Source organism: Gadus macrocephalus, chromosome 2 (genome assembly GCF_031168955.1).
Source record: "Gadus macrocephalus chromosome 2, ASM3116895v1".
Taxonomy (NCBI): Eukaryota; Metazoa; Chordata; class Actinopteri; order Gadiformes; family Gadidae; genus Gadus; species Gadus macrocephalus.
Genome location: NC_082383.1, coordinates 17185219 through 17207688, shown reverse-complemented (window position 1 = coordinate 17207688; position 22470 = coordinate 17185219). Strand labels below are relative to the sequence as shown.

General features: G+C 43.5%; 12 non-coding genes across 12 annotated transcripts; all 12 read left to right on the top strand.

The window, feature by feature from the left end:
* Positions 1 to 1177: 1177 nt before the first annotated feature.
* Positions 1178 to 1260, top strand: trnal-cag (transfer RNA leucine (anticodon CAG)). The gene has a single exon. It is a non-coding gene; the product is annotated as a tRNA-Leu (tRNA).
* Positions 1261 to 3764: 2504 nt separating this feature from the next.
* trnal-cag (transfer RNA leucine (anticodon CAG)) lies at positions 3765 to 3847 on the top strand. Its single transcript has one exon. It is a non-coding gene; the product is annotated as a tRNA-Leu (tRNA).
* A 2513-nt stretch (positions 3848 to 6360) lies between these two features.
* Positions 6361 to 6443, top strand: trnal-cag (transfer RNA leucine (anticodon CAG)). Its single transcript has one exon. It is a non-coding gene; the product is annotated as a tRNA-Leu (tRNA).
* Positions 6444 to 7651: 1208 nt separating this feature from the next.
* trnal-cag (transfer RNA leucine (anticodon CAG)) lies at positions 7652 to 7734 on the top strand. Its single transcript has one exon. It is a non-coding gene; the product is annotated as a tRNA-Leu (tRNA).
* Positions 7735 to 9809: 2075 nt separating this feature from the next.
* trnal-cag (transfer RNA leucine (anticodon CAG)) lies at positions 9810 to 9892 on the top strand. The gene has a single exon. It is a non-coding gene; the product is annotated as a tRNA-Leu (tRNA).
* A 781-nt stretch (positions 9893 to 10673) lies between these two features.
* trnal-cag (transfer RNA leucine (anticodon CAG)) lies at positions 10674 to 10756 on the top strand. Its single transcript has one exon. It is a non-coding gene; the product is annotated as a tRNA-Leu (tRNA).
* Positions 10757 to 11535: 779 nt separating this feature from the next.
* Positions 11536 to 11618, top strand: trnal-cag (transfer RNA leucine (anticodon CAG)). The gene has a single exon. It is a non-coding gene; the product is annotated as a tRNA-Leu (tRNA).
* Positions 11619 to 13258: 1640 nt separating this feature from the next.
* trnal-cag (transfer RNA leucine (anticodon CAG)) lies at positions 13259 to 13341 on the top strand. The gene has a single exon. It is a non-coding gene; the product is annotated as a tRNA-Leu (tRNA).
* A 1641-nt stretch (positions 13342 to 14982) lies between these two features.
* Positions 14983 to 15065, top strand: trnal-cag (transfer RNA leucine (anticodon CAG)). Its single transcript has one exon. It is a non-coding gene; the product is annotated as a tRNA-Leu (tRNA).
* A 2942-nt stretch (positions 15066 to 18007) lies between these two features.
* trnal-cag (transfer RNA leucine (anticodon CAG)) lies at positions 18008 to 18090 on the top strand. Its single transcript has one exon. It is a non-coding gene; the product is annotated as a tRNA-Leu (tRNA).
* A 355-nt stretch (positions 18091 to 18445) lies between these two features.
* On the top strand, positions 18446 to 18528 carry trnal-cag (transfer RNA leucine (anticodon CAG)). Its single transcript has one exon. It is a non-coding gene; the product is annotated as a tRNA-Leu (tRNA).
* A 1642-nt stretch (positions 18529 to 20170) lies between these two features.
* trnal-cag (transfer RNA leucine (anticodon CAG)) lies at positions 20171 to 20253 on the top strand. The gene has a single exon. It is a non-coding gene; the product is annotated as a tRNA-Leu (tRNA).
* Positions 20254 to 22470: the final 2217 nt, after the last annotated feature.

Below are 22470 nucleotides of genomic sequence, written 5' to 3'. Positions count from 1 at the left end.
TTTGTAATATGGAGAACATTTGGAAAAGGTAAGGAGATTTAAACTCAATGTGACTGGCTGGCTACGGTGGGGTAGTGGAAATTGTAAATGAGAGGGTTGTCTTTCTGTCTCAATCTGTGTGTGAGTGTGCTCGTGAACGTGCGTGTGTGTGCATTAGTTTATGTAAGTAGTGTAACCCATGTAACAATGGTAACGTTACAGCGCATGGTAGCTGGGGTTTATTATCGGTCCTTGTTTTACGGACATTTGAACATACGAGAGCAGTAACCATGATGGCGTTTTTTGTTGAATGATTAGAAGGGTCTGATAAAATACGTCAGGATGGCCGAGCGGTCTAAGGCGCTGCGTTCAGGTCGCAGTCTCTTCTGGAGGCGTGGTTTCGAATCCCGCTTCTGACATTATATTTGGATCTCGTTGATTGTTATTATCTGTTCAAACTATGTAATATGGAGAACATTTGGAAAAGGTAAGGAGGTTTAAACTCAAAGTGACTGGCTGGCTACTTTTGGGTAGTAGAAAGGGGAAATGAGACGGGTGTCTTTCTGTCTCAATCTTTGTGTGCACGTCCGTGTCTGTGCATTAGTTTATGTAAGTAGTGTAATCCATGTAACTATGGTAAGGTTACAGCACATGGTAGCTGGGGTTTATTATGGGTCCATGTTTTACGGACATTTGTACATACGAGAGCAGTAACCATGATGGCGTTTTGGGTTTATTGATTCGAAGGGTTTGATGAAATACATCAGGATGGTCGAGCGGTCTAAGGCGCTGCGTTCAAGTCGTAGTCTACTCTGGAGGCGTGGGATCGAATCCCACTTCTGACACTTCATTTTGATCTCTTTGATTGTGATTATCTGTTCAAACTTTGTAATATGGAGAACATTTGGAAAAGGTAAGGAGATTTAAACTCAAAGTGACTGGCTGGCTACTGTGGGGAAGTGGAAATTGTAAATGAGAGGGGTGTCTTTCTGTCTCAATCTGTGTGTGAGTGTGCTCGTGAACCTGCGTGTGTGCATTAGTTAATGTAAGTAGTGGAACCCATGTAACTATGGTAACGTTACAGCGCATGGTAGCTGGGGTTTATTATCGGTCCTTGTTTTACGGACATTTGAACATACGAGAGCAGTAACCATGATGGTGTGTTGTGTTTATTGATTCGTAGACTGGGTTAAATAATGTCAGGATGGCCGAGCGGTCTAAGGCGCTGCGTTCAGGTCGCAGTCTCCTATGGAGGCGTGGGTTCGAATCCCACTTCTGACACTACAATTGGATCTCGTTGTTTGTGATTTTCAGTTCAAACTTTGTAATATGGAGAACATTTGGAAAAGGTAATGAGATTTAAACTCATAGTGACTGGCTGGCTGCGGTGGGGTAGTGTAAATGGGTAATGAGAGGGGTGTCTTTTTGTCTCAATCTGTGTGTGTGCACGTCCGTGTCTGTGCATTAGTTTATGTAAGTAGTGTAATCCATGTAACTATGGTAAGGTTACAGCGCATGGAAGCTGTGGTTTATAATCGGTCCATGTTTTACGGACATTTGAACATACCAGAGCAGTAACCATGATGGTGTGTTGTTTTTATAGTGTTGTCTGTTACAATACGTTAGGATGGCCGAGCGGTCTAAGGTGTTGCGTTCAGGTCGTAGTCTCCTCTGGAGGCGTGGGTTCGAATCCCACTTCTGACACTTCATTTGGATCTCTTTGATTGTGATTATCTGTTCAAACTTTGTAATATGGAGAACATTTGGAAAAGGTAAGGAGATTTAAACTCAATGTGACTGGCTGGCTACGGTGGGGTAGTGGAAATTGTAAATGAGAGGGTTGTCTTTCTGTCTCAATCTGTGTGTGAGTGTGCTCGTGAACGTGCGTGTGTGTGCATTAGTTTATGTAAGTAGTGTAACCCATGTAACAATGGTAACGTTACAGCGCATGGTAGCAGGGGTTTATTATCGGTCCTTGTTTTACGGACATTTGAACATACGAGAACAGTAACCATGATGGCGTTTTTTGTTGAATGATTCGAAGGGTCTGATAAAATACGTCAGGATGGCCGAGCGGTCTAAGGCGCTGCGTTCAGGTCGCAGTCTCTTCTGGAGGCGTGGGTTCGAATCCCGCTTCTGACATTATATTTGGATCTCGTTGATTGTTATTATCTGTTCAAACTATGTAATATGGAGAACATTTGGAAAAGGTAAGGAGGTTTAAACTCAAAGTGACTGGCTGGCTACTTTGGGGTAGTAGAAAGGGGAAATGAGACGGGTGTCTTTCTGTCTCAATCTTTGTGTGCACGTCCGTGTCTGTGCATTAGTTTATGTAAGTAGTGTAATCCATGTAACTATGGTAAGGTTACAGCACATGGTAGCTGGGGTTTATTATGGGTCCATGTTTTACGGACATTTGTACATACGAGAGCAGTAACCATGATGGCGTTTTGGGTTTATTGATTCGAAGGGTTTGATAAAATACATCAGGATGGTCGAGCGGTCTAAGGCGCTGCGTTCAAGTCGTAGTCTACTCTGGAGGCGTGGGATCGAATCCCACTTCTGACACTTCATTTTGATCTCTTTGATTGTGATTATCTGTTCAAACTTTGTAATATGGAGAACATTTGGAAAAGGTAAGGAGATTTAAACTCAAAGTGACTGGCTGGCTACTGTGGGGAAGTGGAAATTGTAAATGAGAGGGGTGTCTTTCTGTCTCAATCTGTGTGTGAGTGTGTGAGTGAACCTGCGTGTGTGCATTAGTTAATGTAAGTAGTGGAACCCATGTAACTATGGTAACGTTACAGCGCATGGTAGCTGGGGTTTATTATCGGTCCTTGTTTTACGGACATTTGAACATACGAGAGCAGTAACCATGATGGTGTGTTGTGTTTATTGATTCGTAGACAGGTTAAAAAACGTCAGGATGGCCGAGCGGTCTAAGGCGCTGCGTTCAGGTCGCAGTCTCCTCTGGAGGCGTGGGTTAGAATCCCACTTCTGACACTACAATTGGATCTCGTTGTTTGTGATTTTCTGTTCAAACTTTGTAATATGGAGAACATTTGGAAAAGGTAATGAGATTTAAACTCATAGTGACTGGCTGGCTGCGGTGGGGTAGTGTAAATGGGTAATGAGAGGGGTGTCTTTTTGTCTCAATCTGTGTGTGTGCACGTCCGTGTCTGTGCATTAGTTTATGTAAGTAGTGTAATCCATGTAACTATGGTAAGGTTACAGCGCATGGAAGCTGTGGTTTATAATCGGTCCATGTGTTACGGACATTTGAACATACCAGAGCAGTAACCATGATGGTGTGTTGTTTTTATTGATTCGTAGGGTCTGTTACATTACGTTAGGATGGCCGAGCGGTCTACGGTGTTGCGTTCAGGTCGTAGTCTCCTCTGGAGGCGTGGGTACGAATCCCACTTCTGACACTTCATTTGGATCTCTTTGATTGTGATTATCTGTTCAAACTTTGTAATATGGAGAACATTTGGAAAAGGTAAGGAGATTTAAACTCAATGTGACTGGCTGGCTACGGTGGGGTAGTGGAAATTGTAAATGAGAGGGTTGTCTTTCTGTCTCAATCTGTGTGTGAGTGTGCTCGTGAACGTGCGTGTGTGTGCATTAGTTTATGTAAGTAGTGTAACCCATGTAACAATGGTAACGTTACAGCGCATGGTAGCTGGGGTTTATTATCGGTCCTTGTTTTACGGACATTTGTACATACGAGAGCAGTAACCATGATGGTGTGTTGTGTTTATTGATTCGTAGACAGGTTAAAAAACGTCAGGATGGCCGAGCGGTCTAAGGCGCTGCGTTCAGGTCGCAGTCTCCTCTGGAGGCGTGGGTTCGAATCCCACTTCTGACACTTCATTTTGATCTCTTTGATTGTGATTATCTGTTCAAACTTTGTAATATGGAGAACATTTGGAAAAGGTAAGGAGATTTAAACTCAAAGTGACTGGCTGGCTACTGTGGGGAAGTGGAAATTGTAAATGAGAGGGGTGTCTTTCTGTCTCAATCTGTGTGTGAGTGTGCTCGTGAACCTGCGTGTGTGCATTAGTTAATGTAAGTAGTGGAACCCATGTAACTATGGTAACGTTACAGCGCATGGTAGCTGGGGTTTATTATCGGTCCTTGTTTTACGGACATTTGAACATACGAGAGCAGTAACCATGATGGTGTGTTGTGTTTATTGATTCGTAGACAGGTTAAAAAACGTCAGGATGGCCGAGCGGTCTAAGGCGCTGCGTTCAGGTCGCAGTCTCCTCTGGAGGCGTGGGTTAGAATCCCACTTCTGACACTACAATTGGATCTCGTTGTTTGTGATTTTCTGTTCAAACTTTGTAATATGGAGAACATTTGGAAAAGGTAATGAGATTTAAACTCAAAGTGACTGGCTGGCTGCGGTGGGGTAGTGTAAATGGGTAATGAGAGGGGTGTCTTTTTGTCTCAATCTGTGTGTGTGCACGTCCGTGTCTGTGCATTAGTTTATGTAAGTAGTGTAATCCATGTAACAATGGTAAGGTTACAGCGCATGGAAGCTGTGGTTTATAATCGGTCCATGTTTTACGGACATTTGAACATACCAGAGCAGTAACCATGATGGTGTGTTGTTTTTATTGATTCGTAGGGTCTGTTACAATACGTTAGGATGGCCGAGCGGTCTAAGGTGTTGCGTTCAGGTCGTAGTCTCCTCTGGAGGCGTGGGTTCGAATCCCACTTCTGACACTTCATTTGGATCTCTTTGATTGTGATTATCTGTTCAAACTTTGTAACATGGAGAACATTTGGAAAAGGTAAGGAGATTTAAACTCAAAGTGACTGGCTGGCTACGGTGGGGTAGTGGAAATTGTAAATGAGAGGGTTGTCTTTCTGTGTGTGAGTGTGCTCGTGAACGTGCGTGTGTGTGCATTAGTTTATGTAAGTAGTGTAACCCATGTAACAATGGTAACGTTACAGCGCATGGTAGCTGGGGTTTATTATCGGTCCTTGTTTTACGGACATTTGAACATACGATAACATACGAGCAGTAACCATGATGGCGTTTTTTGTTGAATGATTCGAAGGGTCTGATGAAATACGTCAGGATGGCCGAGCGGTCTAAGGCGCTGCGTTCAGGTCGCAGTCTCTTCTGGAGGCGTGGGTTCGAATCCCACTTCTGACATTATATTTGGATCTCGTTGATTGTTATTATCTGTTCAAACTATGTAATATGGAGAACATTTGGAAAAGGTAAGGAGGTTTAAACTCAAAGTGACTGGCTGGCTACTTTGGGGTAGTAGAAAGGGGAAATGAGACGGTTGTCTTTCTGTCTCAATCTTTGTGTGCACGTCCGTGTCTGTGCATTAGTTTATGTAAGTAGTGTAATCCATGTAACTATGGTAAGGTTACAGCACATGGTAGCTGGGGTTTATTATGGGTCCATGTTTTACGGACATTTGTACATACGAGAGCAGTAACCATGATGGCGTTTTGGGTTTATTGATTCGAAGGGTTTGATGAAATACATCAGGATGGTCGAGCGGTCTAAGGCGCTGCGTTCAGGTCGTAGTCTACTCTGGAGGCGTGGGTTCGAATCCCACTTCTGACACTTCATTTTGATCTCTTTGATTGTGATTATCTGTTCAAACTTTGTAATATGGAGAACATTTGGAAAAGGTAAGGAGATTTAAACGCAAAGTGACTGGCTGGCTACTGTGGGGAAGTGGAAATTGTAAATGAGAGGGGTGTCTTTCTGTCTCAATCTGTGTGTGAGTGTGTGAGTGAACCTGCGTGTGTGCATTAGTTAATGTAAGTAGTGGAACCCATGTAACTATGGTAATGTTACAGCGCATGGTAGCTGGGGTTTATTATCGGTCCTTGTTTTACGGACATTTGAACATACTCGAGCAGTAACCATGATGGTGTGTTGTTTTTATTGATTCGTAGGGTCTGTTACAATACGTTAGGATGGCCGAGCGGTCTAAGGTGTTGCGTTCAGGTCATAGTCTCCTCTGGAGGCGTGGGTTCGAATCCCACTTCTGACACTTCATTTTGATCTCTTTGATTGTGATTATCTGTTCAAACTTTGTAATATGGAGAACATTTGGAAAAGGTAAGGAGATTTAAACTCAAAGTGACTGGCTGGCTACTGTGGGGAAGTGGAAATTGTAAATGAGAGGGGTGTCTTTCTGTCTCAATCTGTGTGTGAGTGTGTGAGTGAACCTGCGTGTGTGCATTAGTTAATGTAAGTAGTGGAACCCATGTAACTATGGTAACGTTTCAGCGCATGGTAGCTGGGGTTTATTATCGGTCCTTGTTTTACGGACATTTGAACATACGAGAGCAGTAACCATGATGGTGTGTTGTGTTTATTGATTCGTAGACAGGTTAAAAAACGTCAGGATGGCCGAGCGGTCTAAGGCGCTGCGTTCAGGTCGCAGTCTCCTATGGAGGCGTGGGTTCGAATCCCACTTCTGACACTACAATTGGATCTCGTTGTTTGTGATTTTCAGTTCAAACTTTGTAATATGGAGAACATTTGGAAAAGGTAATGAGATTTAAACTCAAAGTGACTGGCTGGCTGCGGTGGGGTAGTGTAAATGGGTAATGAGAGGGGTGTCTTTTTGTCTCAATCTGTGTGTGTGCACGTCCGTGTCTGTGCATTAGTTTATGTAAGTAGTGTAATCCATGTAACTATGGTAAGGTTACAGCGCATGGAAGCTGTGGTTTATAATCGGTCCATGTGTTACGGACATTTGAACATACCAGAGCAGTAACCATGATGGTGTGTTGTTTTTATTGATTCGTAGGGTCTGTTACATTACGTTAGGATGGCCGAGCGGTCTATGGTGTTGCGTTCAGGTCGTAGTCTCCTCTGGAGGCGTGGGTACGATTCCCACTTCTGACACTTCATTTGGATCTCTTTGATTGTGATTATCTGTTCAAACTTTGTAATATGGAGAACATTTGGAAAAGGTAAGGAGATTTAAACTCAATGTGACTGGCTGGCTACGGTGGGGTAGTGGAAATTGTAAATGAGAGGGTTGTCTTTCTGTCTCAATCTGTGTGTGAGTGTGCTCGTGAACGTGCGTGTGTGTGCATTAGTTTATGTAAGTAGTGTAACCCATGTAACAATGGTAACGTTACAGCGCATGGTAGCTGGGGTTTATTATCGGTCCTTGTTTTACGGACATTTGAACATACGAGAGCAGTAACCATGATGGCGTTTTTTGTTGAATGATTCGAAGGGTCTGCTGAAATACGTCAGGATGGCCGAGCGGTCTAAGGCGCTGCGTTCAGGTCGCAGTCTCTTCTGGAGGCGTGGGTTCGAATCCCGCTTCTGACATTATATTTGGATCTCGTTGATTGTTATTATCTGTTCAAACTATGTAATATGGAGAACATTTGGAAAAGGTAAGGAGGTTTAAACTCAAAGTGACTGGCTGGCTACTTTGGGGTAGTAGAAAGGGGAAATGAGACGGGTGTCTTTCTGTCTCAATCTTTGTGTGCACGTCCGTGTCTGTGCATTAGTTTATGTAAGTAGTGTAATCCATGTAACTATGGTAAGGTTACAGCACATGGTAGCTGGGGTTTATTATGGGTCCATGTTTTACGGACATTTGTACATACGAGAGCAGTAACCATGATGGTGTGTTGTGTTTATTGATTCGTAGACAGGTTAAAAAACGTCAGGATGGCCGAGCGGTCTAAGGCGCTGCGTTCAGGTCGCAGTCTCCTCTGGAGGCGTGGGTTCGAATCCCACTTCTGACACTTCATTTTGATCTCTTTGATTGTGATTATCTGTTCAAACTTTGTAATATGGAGAACATTTGGAAAAGGTAAGGAGATTTAAACTCAAAGTGACTGGCTGGCTACTGTGGGGAAGTGGAAATTGTAAATGAGAGGGGTGTCTTTCTGTCTCAATCTGTGTGTGAGTGTGCTCGTGAACCTGCGTGTGTGCATTAGTTAATGTAAGTAGTGGAACCCATGTAACTATGGTAACGTTACAGCGCATGGTAGCTGGGGTTTATTATCGGTCCTTGTTTTACGGACATTTGAACATACGAGAGCAGTAACCATGATGGTGTGTTGTGTTTATTGATTCGTAGACAGGTTAAAAAACGTCAGGATGGCCGAGCGGTCTAAGGCGCTGCGTTCAGGTCGCAGTCTCCTCTGGAGGCGTGGGTTAGAATCCCACTTCTGACACTACAATTGGATCTCGTTGTTTGTGATTTTCTGTTCAAACTTTGTAATATGGAGAACATTTGGAAAAGGTAATGAGATTTAAACTCAAAGTGACTGGCTGGCTGCGGTGGGGTAGTGTAAATGGGTAATGAGAGGGGTGTCTTTTTGTCTCAATCTGTGTGTGTGCACGTCCGTGTCTGTGCATTAGTTTATGTAAGTAGTGTAATCCATGTAACTATGGTAAGGTTACAGCGCATGGAAGCTGTGGTTTATAATCGGTCCATGTTTTACGGACATTTGAACATACCAGAGCAGTAACCATGATGGTGTGTTGTTTTTATTGATTCGTAGGGTCTGTTACAATACGTTAGGATGGCCGAGCGGTCTAAGGTGTTGCGTTCAGGTCGTAGTCTCCTCTGGAGGCGTGGGTTCGAATCCCACTTCTGACACTTCATTTGGATCTCTTTGATTGTGTATCTGTTCAAACTTTGTAACATGGAGAACATTTGGAAAAGGTAAGGAGATTTAAACTCAAAGTGACTGGCTGGCTACGGTGGGGTAGTGGAAATTGTAAATGAGAGGGTTGTCTTTCTGTGTGTGAGTGTGCTCGTGAACGTGCGTGTGTGTGCATTAGTTTATGTAAGTAGTGTAACCCATGTAACAATGGTAACGTTACAGCGCATGGTAGCTGGGGTTTATTATCGGTCCTTGTTTTACGGACATTTGAACATACGATAACATACGAGCAGTAACCATGATGGCGTTTTTTGTTGAATGATTCGAAGGGTCTGATGAAATACGTCAGGATGGCCGAGCGGTCTAAGGCGCTGCGTTCAGGTCGCAGTCTCTTCTGGAGGCGTGGGTTCGAATCCCACTTCTGACATTATATTTGGATCTCGTTGATTGTTATTATCTGTTCAAACTATGTAATATGGAGAACATTTGGAAAAGGTAAGGAGGTTTAAACTCAAAGTGACTGGCTGGCTACTTTGGGGTAGTAGAAAGGGGAAATGAGACGGTTGTCTTTCTGTCTCAATCTTTGTGTGCACGTCCGTGTCTGTGCATTAGTTTATGTAAGTAGTGTAATCCATGTAACTATGGTAAGGTTACAGCACATGGTAGCTGGGGTTTATTATGGGTCCATGTTTTACGGACATTTGTACATACGAGAGCAGTAACCATGATGGCGTTTTGGGTTTATTGATTCGAAGGGCTTGATGAAATACATCAGGATGGTCGAGCGGTCTAAGGCGCTGCGTTCAGGTCGTAGTCTACTCTGGAGGCGTGGGTTCGAATCCCACTTCTGACACTTCATTTTGATCTCTTTGATTGTGATTATCTGTTCAAACTTTGTAATATGGAGAACATTTGGAAAAGGTAAGGAGATTTAAACTCAAAGTGACTGGCTGGCTACTGTGGGGAAGTGGAAATTGTAAATGAGAGGGGTGTCTTTCTGTCTCAATCTGTGTGTGAGTGTGTGAGTGAACCTGCGTGTGTGCATTAGTTAATGTAAGTAGTGGAACCCATGTAACTATGGTAATGTTACAGCGCATGGTAGCTGGGGTTTATTATCGGTCCTTGTTTTACGGACATTTGAACATACGAGAGCAGTAACCATGATGGTGTGTTGTGTTTATTGATTCGTAGATAGGTTCAAAAACGTCAGGATGGCCGAGCGGTCTAAGGCGCTGTGTTCAGGTCGCAGTCTCCTCTGGAGGCGTGGGTTCGAATCCCACTTCTGACACTACAATTGGATATCGTTGTTTGTGATTTTCTGTTCAAACTTTGTAATATGGAGAACATTTGGAAAAGGTAATGAGATTTAAACTCAAAGTGACTGGCTGGCTACGGTGGGGTAGAGGAAATGGGTAATGAGAGGGGTGTCAATCTGTCTCAATCTGTGTGTGTGCACGTGCATGTGTGTGCATTAGTTCATGTAAGTAGTGTAATCCATGTAACTATGGTAAGGTTACAGAGCATGGTAGCTGGGGTTTATTATCGGTCCTTGTTTTACGAACATTTGAACATACGAGTGCAGTAACCATGATGGTGTGTTGCGTTGATTGATTCAAAGGGTCTGATACAATACGTCAGGATGGCCGAGCTGTCTAAGGCGCTGCGTTCAGGTCGCAGTCTCCTCTGGAGGCGTGGGTTCGAATCCCACTTCTGACACTTCATTTGGATCTCTTTGATTGTGATTATCTGTTCAAACTTTGTAATATGGAGAACATTTGGAAAAGTTAAGGAGATTTAAACTCAAAGTGACTGGCTGGCTACGGTGGGGTGGTGGAAATTGTAAATGAGAGGGTTGTCTTTCTGTCTCAATCTGTGTGAGTGTGCTCGTGAACGTGCGTGTGTGTGCATTAGTTTATGTAAGTAGTGTAACCCATGTAACAATGGTAACGTTACAGCGCATGGTAGCTGGGGTTTATTATCGGTCCTTGTTTAACGGACATTTGAACATACGAGAGCAGTAACCATGATGGCGTTTTTTGTTGAATGATTCGAAGGGTCTGATAATATACGTCAGGATGGCCGAGCGGTCTAAGGCGCTGCGTTCAGGTCGCAGTCTCCGCTGGAGGCGTGGGTTCGAATCCCACTTCTGACATTATATTTGGATCTCGTTGATTGTTATTATCTGTTCAAACTATGTAATATGGAGAACATTTGGAAAAGGTAAGGAGGTTTAAACTCAAAGTGACTGGCTGGCTACTTTGGGGTAGTAGAAAGGGGAAATGAGACGGGTGTCTTTCTGTCTCAATCTTTGTGTGCACGTCCGTGTCTGTGCATTAGTTTATGTAAGTAGTGTAATCCATGTAACTATGGTAAGGTTACAGCACATGGTAGCTGGGGTTTATTATGGGTCCATGTTTTACGGACATTTGTACATACGAGAGCAGTAACCATGATGGCGTTTTGGGTTTATTGATTCGAAGGGTTTGTGAAAATACATCAGGATGGTCGAGCGGTCTAAGGCGCTGCGTTCAGGTCGTGGTCTACTCTAGAGTTGTGGGTTCGAATCCCACTTCTGACACTTCAATTTGATCTCTTAGATTGTGATTATCTGTTCAAACTTTGTAATATGGAGAACATTTGGAAAAGGTAAGGAGATTTAAACTCAAAGTGACTGGCTGGCTACTGTGGGGAAGTGGAAATTGTAAATGAGAGGGGTGTCTTTCTGTCTCAATCTGTGTGTGAGTGTGCTCGTGAACCTGCGTGTGTGCATTAGTTAATGTAAGTAGTGGAACCCATGTAACTATGGTAACGTTACAGCGCATGGTAGCTGGGGTTTATTATCGGTCCTTGTTTTACGGACATTTGAACATACGAGAGCAGTAACCATGATGGTGTGTTGTGTTTATTGATTCGTAGACTAGGTTAAAAAATGTCAGGATGGCCGAGCGGTCTAAGGCGCTGCGTTCAGGTCGCAGTCTCCTATGGAGGCGTGGGTTCGAATCCCACTTCTGACACTACAATTGGATCTCGTTGTTTGTGATTTTCAGTTCAAACTTTGTAATATGGAGAACATTTGGAAAAGGTAATGAGATTTAAACTCATAGTGACTGGCTGGCTGCGGTGGGGTAGTGTAAATGGGTAATGAGAGGGGTGTCTTTTTGTCTCAATCTGTGTGTGTGCACGTCCGTGTCTGTGCATTAGTTTATGTAAGTAGTGTAATCCATGTAACTATGGTAAGGTTACAGCGCATGGAAGCTGTGGTTTATAATCGGTCCATGTTTTACGGACATTTGAACATACCAGAGCAGTAACCATGATGGTGTGTTGTTTTTATAGTGTTGTCTGTTACAATACGTTAGGATGGCCGAGCGGTCTAAGGTGTTGCGTTCAGGTCGTAGTCTCCTCTGGAGGCGTGGGTTCGAATCCCACTTCTGACACTTCATTTGGATCTCTTTGATTGTGATTATCTGTTCAAACTTTGTAATATGGAGAACATTTGGAAAAGGTAAGGAGATTTAAACTCAATGTGACTGGCTGGCTACGGTGGGGTAGTGGAAATTGTAAATGAGAGGGTTGTCTTTCTGTCTCAATCTGTGTGTGAGTGTGCTCGTGAACGTGCGTGTGTGTGCATTAGTTTATGTAAGTAGTGTAACCCATGTAACAATGGTAACGTTACAGCGCATGGTAGCTGGGGTTTATTATCGGTCCTTGTTTTACGGACATTTGAACATACGAGAGCAGTAACCATGATGGCGTTTTTTGTTGAATGATTAGAAGGGTCTGATAAAATACGTCAGGATGGCCGAGCGGTCTAAGGCGCTGCGTTCAGGTCGCAGTCTCTTCTGGAGGCGTGGTTTCGAATCCCGCTTCTGACATTATATTTGGATCTCGTTGATTGTTATTATCTGTTCAAACTATGTAATATGGAGAACATTTGGAAAAGGTAAGGAGGTTTAAACTCAAAGTGACTGGCTGGCTACTTTTGGGTAGTAGAAAGGGGGAATGAGACGGGTGTCTTTCTGTCTCAATCTTTGTGTGCACGTCCGTGTCTGTGCATTAGTTTATGTAAGTAGTGTAATCCATGTAACTATGGTAAGGTTACAGCACATGGTAGCTGGGGTTTATTATGGGTCCATGTTTTACGGACATTTGTACATACGAGAGCAGTAACCATGATGGCGTTTTGGGTTTATTGATTCGAAGGGTTTGATGAAATACATCAGGATGGTCGAGCGGTCTAAGGCGCTGCGTTCAAGTCGTAGTCTACTCTGGAGGCGTGGGATCGAATCCCACTTCTGACACTTCATTTTGATCTCTTTGATTGTGATTATCTGTTCAAACTTTGTAATATGGAGAACATTTGGAAAAGGTAAGGAGATTTAAACTCAAAGTGACTGGCTGGCTACTGTGGGGAAGTGGAAATTGTAAATGAGAGGGGTGTCTTTCTGTCTCAATCTGTGTGTGAGTGTGCTCGTGAACCTGCGTGTGTGCATTAGTTAATGTAAGTAGTGGAACCCATGTAACTATGGTAACGTTACAGCGCATGGTAGCTGGGGTTTATTATCGGTCCTTGTTTTACGGACATTTGAACATACGAGAGCAGTAACCATGATGGTGTGTTGTGTTTATTGATTCGTAGACTGGGTTAAAAAATGTCAGGATGGCCGAGCGGTCTAAGGCGCTGCGTTCAGGTCGCAGTCTCCTATGGAGGCGTGGGTTCGAATCCCACTTCTGACACTACAATTGGATCTCGTTGTTTGTGATTTTCAGTTCAAACTTTGTAATATGGAGAACATTTGGAAAAGGTAATGAGATTTAAACTCATAGTGACTGGCTGGCTGCGGTGGGGTAGTGTAAATGGGTAATGAGAGGGGTGTCTTTTTGTCTCAATCTGTGTGTGTGCACGTCCGTGTCTGTGCATTAGTTTATGTAAGTAGTGTAATCCATGTAACTATGGTAAGGTTACAGCGCATGGAAGCTGTGGTTTATAATCGGTCCATGTTTTACGGACATTTGAACATACCAGAGCAGTAACCATGATGGTGTGTTGTTTTTATAGTGTTGTCTGTTACAATACGTTAGGATGGCCGAGCGGTCTAAGGTGTTGCGTTCAGGTCGTAGTCTCCTCTGGAGGCGTGGGTTCGAATCCCACTTCTGACACTTCATTTGGATCTCTTTGATTGTGATTATCTGTTCAAACTTTGTAATATGGAGAACATTTGGAAAAGGTAAGGAGATTTAAACTCAATGTGACTGGCTGGCTACGGTGGGGTAGTGGAAATTGTAAATGAGAGGGTTGTCTTTCTGTCTCAATCTGTGTGTGAGTGTGCTCGTGAACGTGCGTGTGTGTGCATTAGTTTATGTAAGTAGTGTAACCCATGTAACAATGGTAACGTTACAGCGCATGGTAGCAGGGGTTTATTATCGGTCCTTGTTTTACGGACATTTGAACATACGAGAACAGTAACCATGATGGCGTTTTTTGTTGAATGATTCGAAGGGTCTGATAAAATACGTCAGGATGGCCGAGCGGTCTAAGGCGCTGCGTTCAGGTCGCAGTCTCTTCTGGAGGCGTGGGTTCGAATCCCGCTTCTGACATTATATTTGGATCTCGTTGATTGTTATTATCTGTTCAAACTATGTAATATGGAGAACATTTGGAAAAGGTAAGGAGGTTTAAACTCAAAGTGACTGGCTGGCTACTTTGGGGTAGTAGAAAGGGGAAATGAGACGGGTGTCTTTCTGTCTCAATCTTTGTGTGCACGTCCGTGTCTGTGCATTAGTTTATGTAAGTAGTGTAATCCATGTAACTATGGTAAGGTTACAGCACATGGTAGCTGGGGTTTATTATGGGTCCATGTTTTACGGACATTTGTACATACGAGAGCAGTAACCATGATGGCGTTTTGGGTTTATTGATTCGAAGGGTTTGATAAAATACATCAGGGTGGTCGAGCGGTCTAAGGCGCTGCGTTCAAGTCGTAGTCTACTCTGGAGGCGTGGGTACGAATCCCACTTCTGACACTTCATTTGGATCTCTTTGATTGTGATTATCTGTTCAAACTTTGTAATATGGAGAACATTTGGAAAAGGTAAGGAGATTTAAACTCAATGTGACTGGCTGGCTACGGTGGGGTAGTGGAAATTGTAAATGAGAGGGTTGTCTTTCTGTCTCAATCTGTGTGTGAGTGTGCTCGTGAACGTGCGTGTGTGTGCATTAGTTTATGTAAGTAGTGTAACCCATGTAACAATGGTAACGTTACAGCGCATGGTAGCTGGGGTTTATTATCGGTCCTTGTTTTACGGACATTTGTACATACGAGAGCAGTAACCATGATGGTGTGTTGTGTTTATTGATTCGTAGACAGGTTAAAAAACGTCAGGATGGCCGAGCGGTCTAAGGCGCTGCGTTCAGGTCGCAGTCTCCTCTGGAGGCGTGGGTTCGAATCCCACTTCTGACACTTCATTTTGATCTCTTTGATTGTGATTATCTGTTCAAACTTTGTAATATGGAGAACATTTGGAAAAGGTAAGGAGATTTAAACTCAAAGTGACTGGCTGGCTACTGTGGGGAAGTGGAAATTGTAAATGAGAGGGGTGTCTTTCTGTCTCAATCTGTGTGTGAGTGTGCTCGTGAACCTGCGTGTGTGCATTAGTTAATGTAAGTAGTGGAACCCATGTAACTATGGTAACGTTACAGCGCATGGTAGCTGGGGTTTATTATCGGTCCTTGTTTTACGGACATTTGAACATACGAGAGCAGTAACCATGATGGTGTGTTGTGTTTATTGATTCGTAGACAGGTTAAAAAACGTCAGGATGGCCGAGCGGTCTAAGGCGCTGCGTTCAGGTCGCAGTCTCCTCTGGAGGCGTGGGTTAGAATCCCACTTCTGACACAACAATTGGATCTCGTTGTTTGTGATTTTCTGTTCAAACTTTGTAATATGGAGAACATTTGGAAAAGGTAATGAGATTTAAACTCAAAGTGACTGGCTGGCTGCGGTGGGGTAGTGTAAATGGGTAATGAGAGGGGTGTCTTTTTGTCTCAATCTGTGTGTGTGCACGTCCGTGTCTGTGCATTAGTTTATGTAAGTAGTGTAATCCATGTAACTATGGTAAGGTTACAGCGCATGGAAGCTGTGGTTTATAATCGGTCCATGTTTTACGGACATTTGAACATACCAGAGCAGTAACCATGATGGTGTGTTGTTTTTATTGATTCGTAGGGTCTGTTACAATACGTTAGGATGGCCGAGCGGTCTAAGGTGTTGCGTTCAGGTCGTAGTCTCCTCTGGAGGCGTGGGTTCGAATCCCACTTCTGACACTTCATTTGGATCTCTTTGATTGTGATTATCTGTTCAAACTTTGTAACATGGAGAACATTTGGAAAAGGTAAGGAGATTTAAACTCAAAGTGACTGGCTGGCTACGGTGGGGTAGTGGAAATTGTAAATGAGAGGGTTGTCTTTCTGTGTGTGAGTGTGCTCGTGAACGTGCGTGTGTGTGCATTAGTTTATGTAAGTAGTGTAACCCATGTAACAATGGTAACGTTACAGCGCATGGTAGCTGGGGTTTATTATCGGTCCTTGTTTTACGGACATTTGAACATACGATAACATACGAGCAGTAACCATGATGGCGTTTTTTGTTGAATGATTCGAAGGGTCTGATGAAATACGTCAGGATGGCCGAGCGGTCTAAGGCGCTGCGTTCAGGTCGCAGTCTCTTCTGGAGGCGTGGGTTCGAATCCCACTTCTGACATTATATTTGGATCTCGTTGATTGTTATTATCTGTTCAAACTATGTAATATGGAGAACATTTGGAAAAGGTAAGGAGGTTTAAACTCAAAGTGACTGGCTGGCTACTTTGGGGTAGTAGAAAGGGGAAATGAGACGGTTGTCTTTCTGTCTCAATCTTTGTGTGCACGTCCGTGTCTGTGCATTAGTTTATGTAAGTAGTGTAATCCATGTAACTATGGTAAGGTTACAGCACATGGTAGCTGGGGTTTATTATGGGTCCATGTTTTACGGACATTTGTACATACGAGAGCAGTAACCATGATGGCGTTTTGGGTTTATTGATTCGAAGGGTTTGATGAAATACATCAGGATGGTCGAGCGGTCTAAGGCGCTGCGTTCAGGTCGTAGTCTACTCTGGAGGCGTGGGTTCGAATCCCACTTCTGACACTTCATTTTGATCTCTTTGATTGTGATTATCTGTTCAAACTTTGTAATATGGAGAACATTTGGAAAAGGTAAGGAGATTTAAACGCAAAGTGACTGGCTGGCTACTGTGGGGAAGTGGAAATTGTAAATGAGAGGGGTGTCTTTCTGTCTCAATCTGTGTGTGAGTGTGTGAGTGAACCTGCGTGTGTGCATTAGTTAATGTAAGTAGTGGAACCCATGTAACTATGGTAATGTTACAGCGCATGGTAGCTGGGGTTTATTATCGGTCCTTGTTTTACGGACATTTGAACATACGAGAGCAGTAACCATGATGGTGTGTTGTGTTTATTGATTCGTAGATAGGTTCAAAAACGTCAGGATGGACGAGCGGTCTAAGGGGCTGTGTTCAGGTCGCAGTCTCCTCTGGAGGCGTGGGTTCGAATCCCACTTCTGACACTACAATTGGATATCGTTGTTTGTGATTTTCTGTTCAAACTTTGTAATATGGAGAACATTTGGAAAAGGTAATGAGATTTAAACTCAAAGTGACTGGCTGGCTGCGGTGGGGTAGTGTAAATGGGTAATGAGAGGGGTGTCTTTTTGTCTCAATCTGTGTGTGTGCACGTCCGTGTCTGTGCATTAGTTTATGTAAGTAGTGTAATCCATGTAACTATGGTAAGGTTACAGCGCATGGAAGCTGTGGTTTATAATCGGTCCATGTTTTACGGACATTTGAACATACTCGAGCAGTAACCATGATGGTGTGTTGTTTTTATTGATTCGTAGGGTCTGTTACAATACGTTAGGATGGCCGAGCGGTCTAAGGTGTTGCGTTCAGGTCATAGTCTCCTCTGGAGGCGTGGGTTCGAATCCCACTTCTGACACTTCATTTTGATCTCTTTGATTGTGATTATCTGTTCAAACTTTGTAATATGGAGAACATTTGGAAAAGGTAAGGAGATTTAAACTCAAAGTGACTGGCTGGCTGCGGTGGGGTAGTGGAAATTGTAAATGAGAGGGTTGTCTTTCTGTCTCAATCTGTGTGTGAGTGTGCTCGTGAACGTGCGTGTGTGTGCATTAGTTAATGTAAGTAGTGGAACCCATGTAACTATGGTAACGTTACAGCGCATGGTAGCTGGGGTTTATTATCGGTCCTTGTTTTACGGACATTTGAACATACGAGAGCAGTAACCATGATGGTGTGTTGTGTTTATTGATTCGTAGACAGGTTAAAAAACGTCAGGATGGCCGAGCGGTCTAAGGCGCTGCGTTCAGGTCGCAGTCTCCTCTGGAGGCGTGGGTTCGAATCCCACTTCTGACACTTCATTTTGATCTCTTTGATTGTGATTATCTGTTCAAACTTTGTAATATGGAGAACATTTGGAAAAGGTAAGGAGATTTAAACTCAAAGTGACTGGCTGGCTACTGTGGGGAAGTGGAAATTGTAAATGAGAGGGGTGTCTTTCTGTCTCAATCTGTGTGTGAGTGTGCTCGTGAACGTGCGTGTGTGTGCATTAGTTTATGTAAGTAGTGTAACCCATGTAACAATGGTAACGTTACAGCGCATGGTAGCTGGGGTTTATTATCGGTCCTTGTTTTACGGACATTTGAACACACGAGAGCAGTAACCATGATGGCGTTTTTTGTTGAATGATTCGAAGGGTCTGTTGCAATACGTCAGGATGGCCGAGCGGTCTAAGGCGCTGCGTTCAGGTCGCAGTCTCCTCTGGAGGCGTGGGTTCGAATCCCACTTCTGACATTATATTTGGATCTCGTTGATTGTTATTATCTGTTCAAACTATGTAATATGGAGAACATTTGGAAAAGGTAAGGAGGTTTAAACTCAAAGTGACTGGCTGGCTACTTTGGGGTAGTAGAAAGGGGAAATGAGACGGGTGTCTTTCTGTCTCAATCTTTGTGTGCACGTCCGTGTCTGTGCATTAGTTTATGTAAGTAGTGTAATCCATGTAACTATGGTAAGGTTACAGCACATGGTAGCTGGGGTTTATTATGGGTCCATGTTTTACGGACATTTGTACATACGAGAGCAGTAACCATGATGGCGTTTTGGGTTTATTGATTCGAAGGGTTTGATGAATTACATCAGGATGGTTGAGCGGTCTAAGGCGCTGCGTTCAGGTCGTAGTCTACTCTGGAGGCGTGGGTTCGAATCCCACTTCTGACACTTCATTTTGATCTCTTTGATTGTGATTATCTGTTCAAACTTTGTAATATGGAGAACATTTGGAAAAGGTAAGGAGATTTAAACTCAAAGTGACTGGCTGGCTACGGTGGGGTAGTGGAAATTGTAAATGAGAGGGTTGTCTTTCTGTCTCAATCTGTGTGTGAGTGTGCTCGTGAACGTGCGTGTGTGTGCATTAGTTTATGTAAGTAGTGTAACCCATGTAACAATGGTAACGTTACAGCGCATGGTAGCTGGGGTTTATTATCGGTCCTTGTTTTACGGACATTTGAACATACGAGAGCAGTAACCATGATGGCGTTTTTTGTTGAATGATTCGAAGGGTCTGATGAAATACGTCAGGATGGCCGAGCGGTCTAAGGCGCTGCGTTCAGGTCGCAGTCTCTTCTGGAGGCGTGGGTTCGAATCCCACTTCTGACATTATATTTGGATCTCGTTGATTGTTATTATCTGTTCAAACTATGTAATATGGAGAACATTTGGAAAAGGTAAGGAGGTTTAAACTCAAAGTGACTGGCTGGCTACTTTGGGGTAGTAGAAAGGGGAAATGAGACGGTTGTCTTTCTGTCTCAATCTTTGTGTGCACGTCCGTGTCTGTGCATTAGTTTATGTAAGTAGTGTAATCCATGTAACTATGGTAAGGTTACAGCACATGGTAGCTGGGGTTTATTATGGGTCCATGTTTTACGGACATTTGTACATACGAGAGCAGTAACCATGATGGCGTTTTGGGTTTATTGATTCGAAGGGTTTGATGCAATACATCAGGATGGTCGAGCGGTCTAATGCGCTGCGTTCAGGTCGTAGTCTACTCTGGAGGCGTGGGTTCGAATCCCACGTCTGACACTTCATTTTGATCTCTTTGATTGTGATTATCTGTTCAAACTTTGTAATATGGAGAACATTTGGAAAAGGTAAGGAGATTTAAACTCAAAGTGACTGGCTGGCTACTGTGGGGAAGTGGAAATTGTAAATGAGAGGGGTGTCTTTCTGTCTCAATCTGTGTGTGAGTGTGTGAGTGAACCTGCGTGTGTGCATTAGTTAATGTAAGTAGTGGAACCCATGTAACTATGGTAATGTTACAGCGCATGGTAGCTGGGGTTTATTATCGGTCCTTGTTTTACGGACATTTGAACATACGAGAGCAGTAACCATGATGGTGTGTTGTGTTTATTGATTCGTAGACAGGTTAAAAAACGTCAGGATGGCCGAGCGGTCTAAGGCGCTGTGTTCAGGTCGCAGTCTCCTCTGGAGGCGTGGGTTCGAATCCCACTTCTGACACTACAATTGGATATCGTTGTTTGTGATTTTCTGTTCAAACTTTGTAATATGGAGAACATTTGGAAAAGGTAATGAGATTTAAACTCAAAGTGACTGGCTGGCTGCGGTGGGGTAGTGTAAATGGGTAATGAGAGGGGTGTCTTTTTGTCTCAATCTGTGTGTGTGCACGTCCGTGTCTGTGCATTAGTTTATGTAAGTAGTGTAATCCATGTAACTATGGTAAGGTTACAGCGCATGGAAGCTGTGGTTTATAATCGGTCCATGTTTTACGGACATTTGAACATACCAGAGCAGTAACCATGATGGTGTGTTGTTTTTATTGATTCGTAGGGTCTGTTACAATACGTTAGGATGGCCGAGCGGTCTAAGGTGTTGCGTTCAGGTCGTAGTCTCCTCTGGAGGCGTGGGTTCGAATCCCACTTCTGACACTTCATTTGGATCTCTTTGATTGTGATTATCTGTTCAGACTTTGTAATATGGAGAACATTTGGAAAAGGTAAGGAGATTTAAACTCAAAGTGACTGGCTGGCTACGGTGGGGTAGTGGAAATTGTAAATGAGAGGGTTGTCTTTCTGTCTCAATCTGTGTGTGAGTGTGCTCGTGAACGTGCGTGTGTGTGCATTAGTTTATGTAAGTAGTGTAACCCATGTAACAATGGTAACGTTACAGCGCATGGTAGCTGGGGTTTATTATCGGTCCTTGTTTTACGGACATTTGAACATACGAGAGCAGTAACCATGATGGCGTTTTTTGTTGAATGATTCGAAGGGTCTGATGAAATACGTCAGGATGGCCGAGCGGTCTAAGGCGCTGCGTTCAGGTCGCAGTCTCTTCTGGAGGCGTGGGTTCGAATCCCGCTTCTGACATTATATTTGGATCTCGTTGATTGTTATTATCTGTTCAAACTATGTAATATGGAGAACATTTGGAAAAGGTAAGGAGGTTTAAACTCAAAGTGACTGGCTGGCTACTTTGGGGTAGTAGAAAGGGGAAATGAGACGGGTGTCTTTCTGTCTCAATCTTTGTGTGCACGTCCGTGTCTGTGCATTAGTTTATGTAAGTAGTGTAATCCATGTAACTATGGTAAGGTTACAGCACATGGTAGCTGGGGTTTATTATGGGTCCATGTTTTACGGACATTTGTACATACGAGAGCAGTAACCATGATGGCGTTTTGGGTCTATTGATTCGAAGGGTTTGATGAAATACATCAGGATGGTCGAGCGGTCTAAGGCGCTGCGTTCAAGTCGTAGTCTACTCTGGAGGCGTGGGTTCGAATCCCACTTCTGACACTTCATTTTGATCTCTTTGATTGTGATTATCTGTTCAAACTTTGTAATATGGAGAACATTTGGAAAAGGTAAGGAGATTTAAACTCAAAGTGACTGGCTGGCTACTGTGGGGAAGTGGAAATTGTAAATGAGAGGGGTGTCTTTCTGTCTCAATCTGTGTGTGAGTGTGCTCGTGAACCTGCGTGTGTGCATTAGTTAATGTAAGTAGTGGAACCCATGTAACTATGGTAACGTTACAGCGCATGGTAGCTGGGGTTTATTATCGGTCCTTGTTTTACGGACATTTGAAAATACGAGAGCAGTAACCATGATGGTGTGTTGTGTTTATTGATTCGTAGACTAGGTTAAAAAACGTCAGGATGGCCGAGCGGTCTAAGGCGCTGCGTTCAGGTCGCAGTCTCCTCTGGAGGCGTGGGTTAGAATCCCACTTCTGACACTACAATTGAATATCGTTGTTTGTGATTTTCTGTTCAAACTTTGTAATATGGAGAACATTTGGAAAAGGTAATGAGATTTAAACTCAAAGTGACTGGCTGGCTGCGGTGGGGTAGTGTAAATGGGTAATGAGAGGGGTGTCTTTTTGTCTCAATCTGTGTGTGTGCACGTCCGTGTCTGTGCATTAGTTTATGTAAGTAGTGTAATCCATGTAACTATGGTAAGGTTACAGCGCATGGAAGCTGTGGTTTATAATCGGTCCATTTTTTACGGACATTTGAACATACTAGAGCAGTAACCATGATGGTGTGTTGTTTTTATTGATTTGTAGGGTCTGTTACCATACGTTAGGATGGCCGAGCGGTCTAAGGTGTTGCGTTCAGGTCGTAGTCTCCTCTGGAGGCGTGGGTTCGAATCCCACTTCTGACACTTCATTTGGATCTCATTGATTGTGATTATCTGTTCAAACTTTGTAATATGGAGAACATTT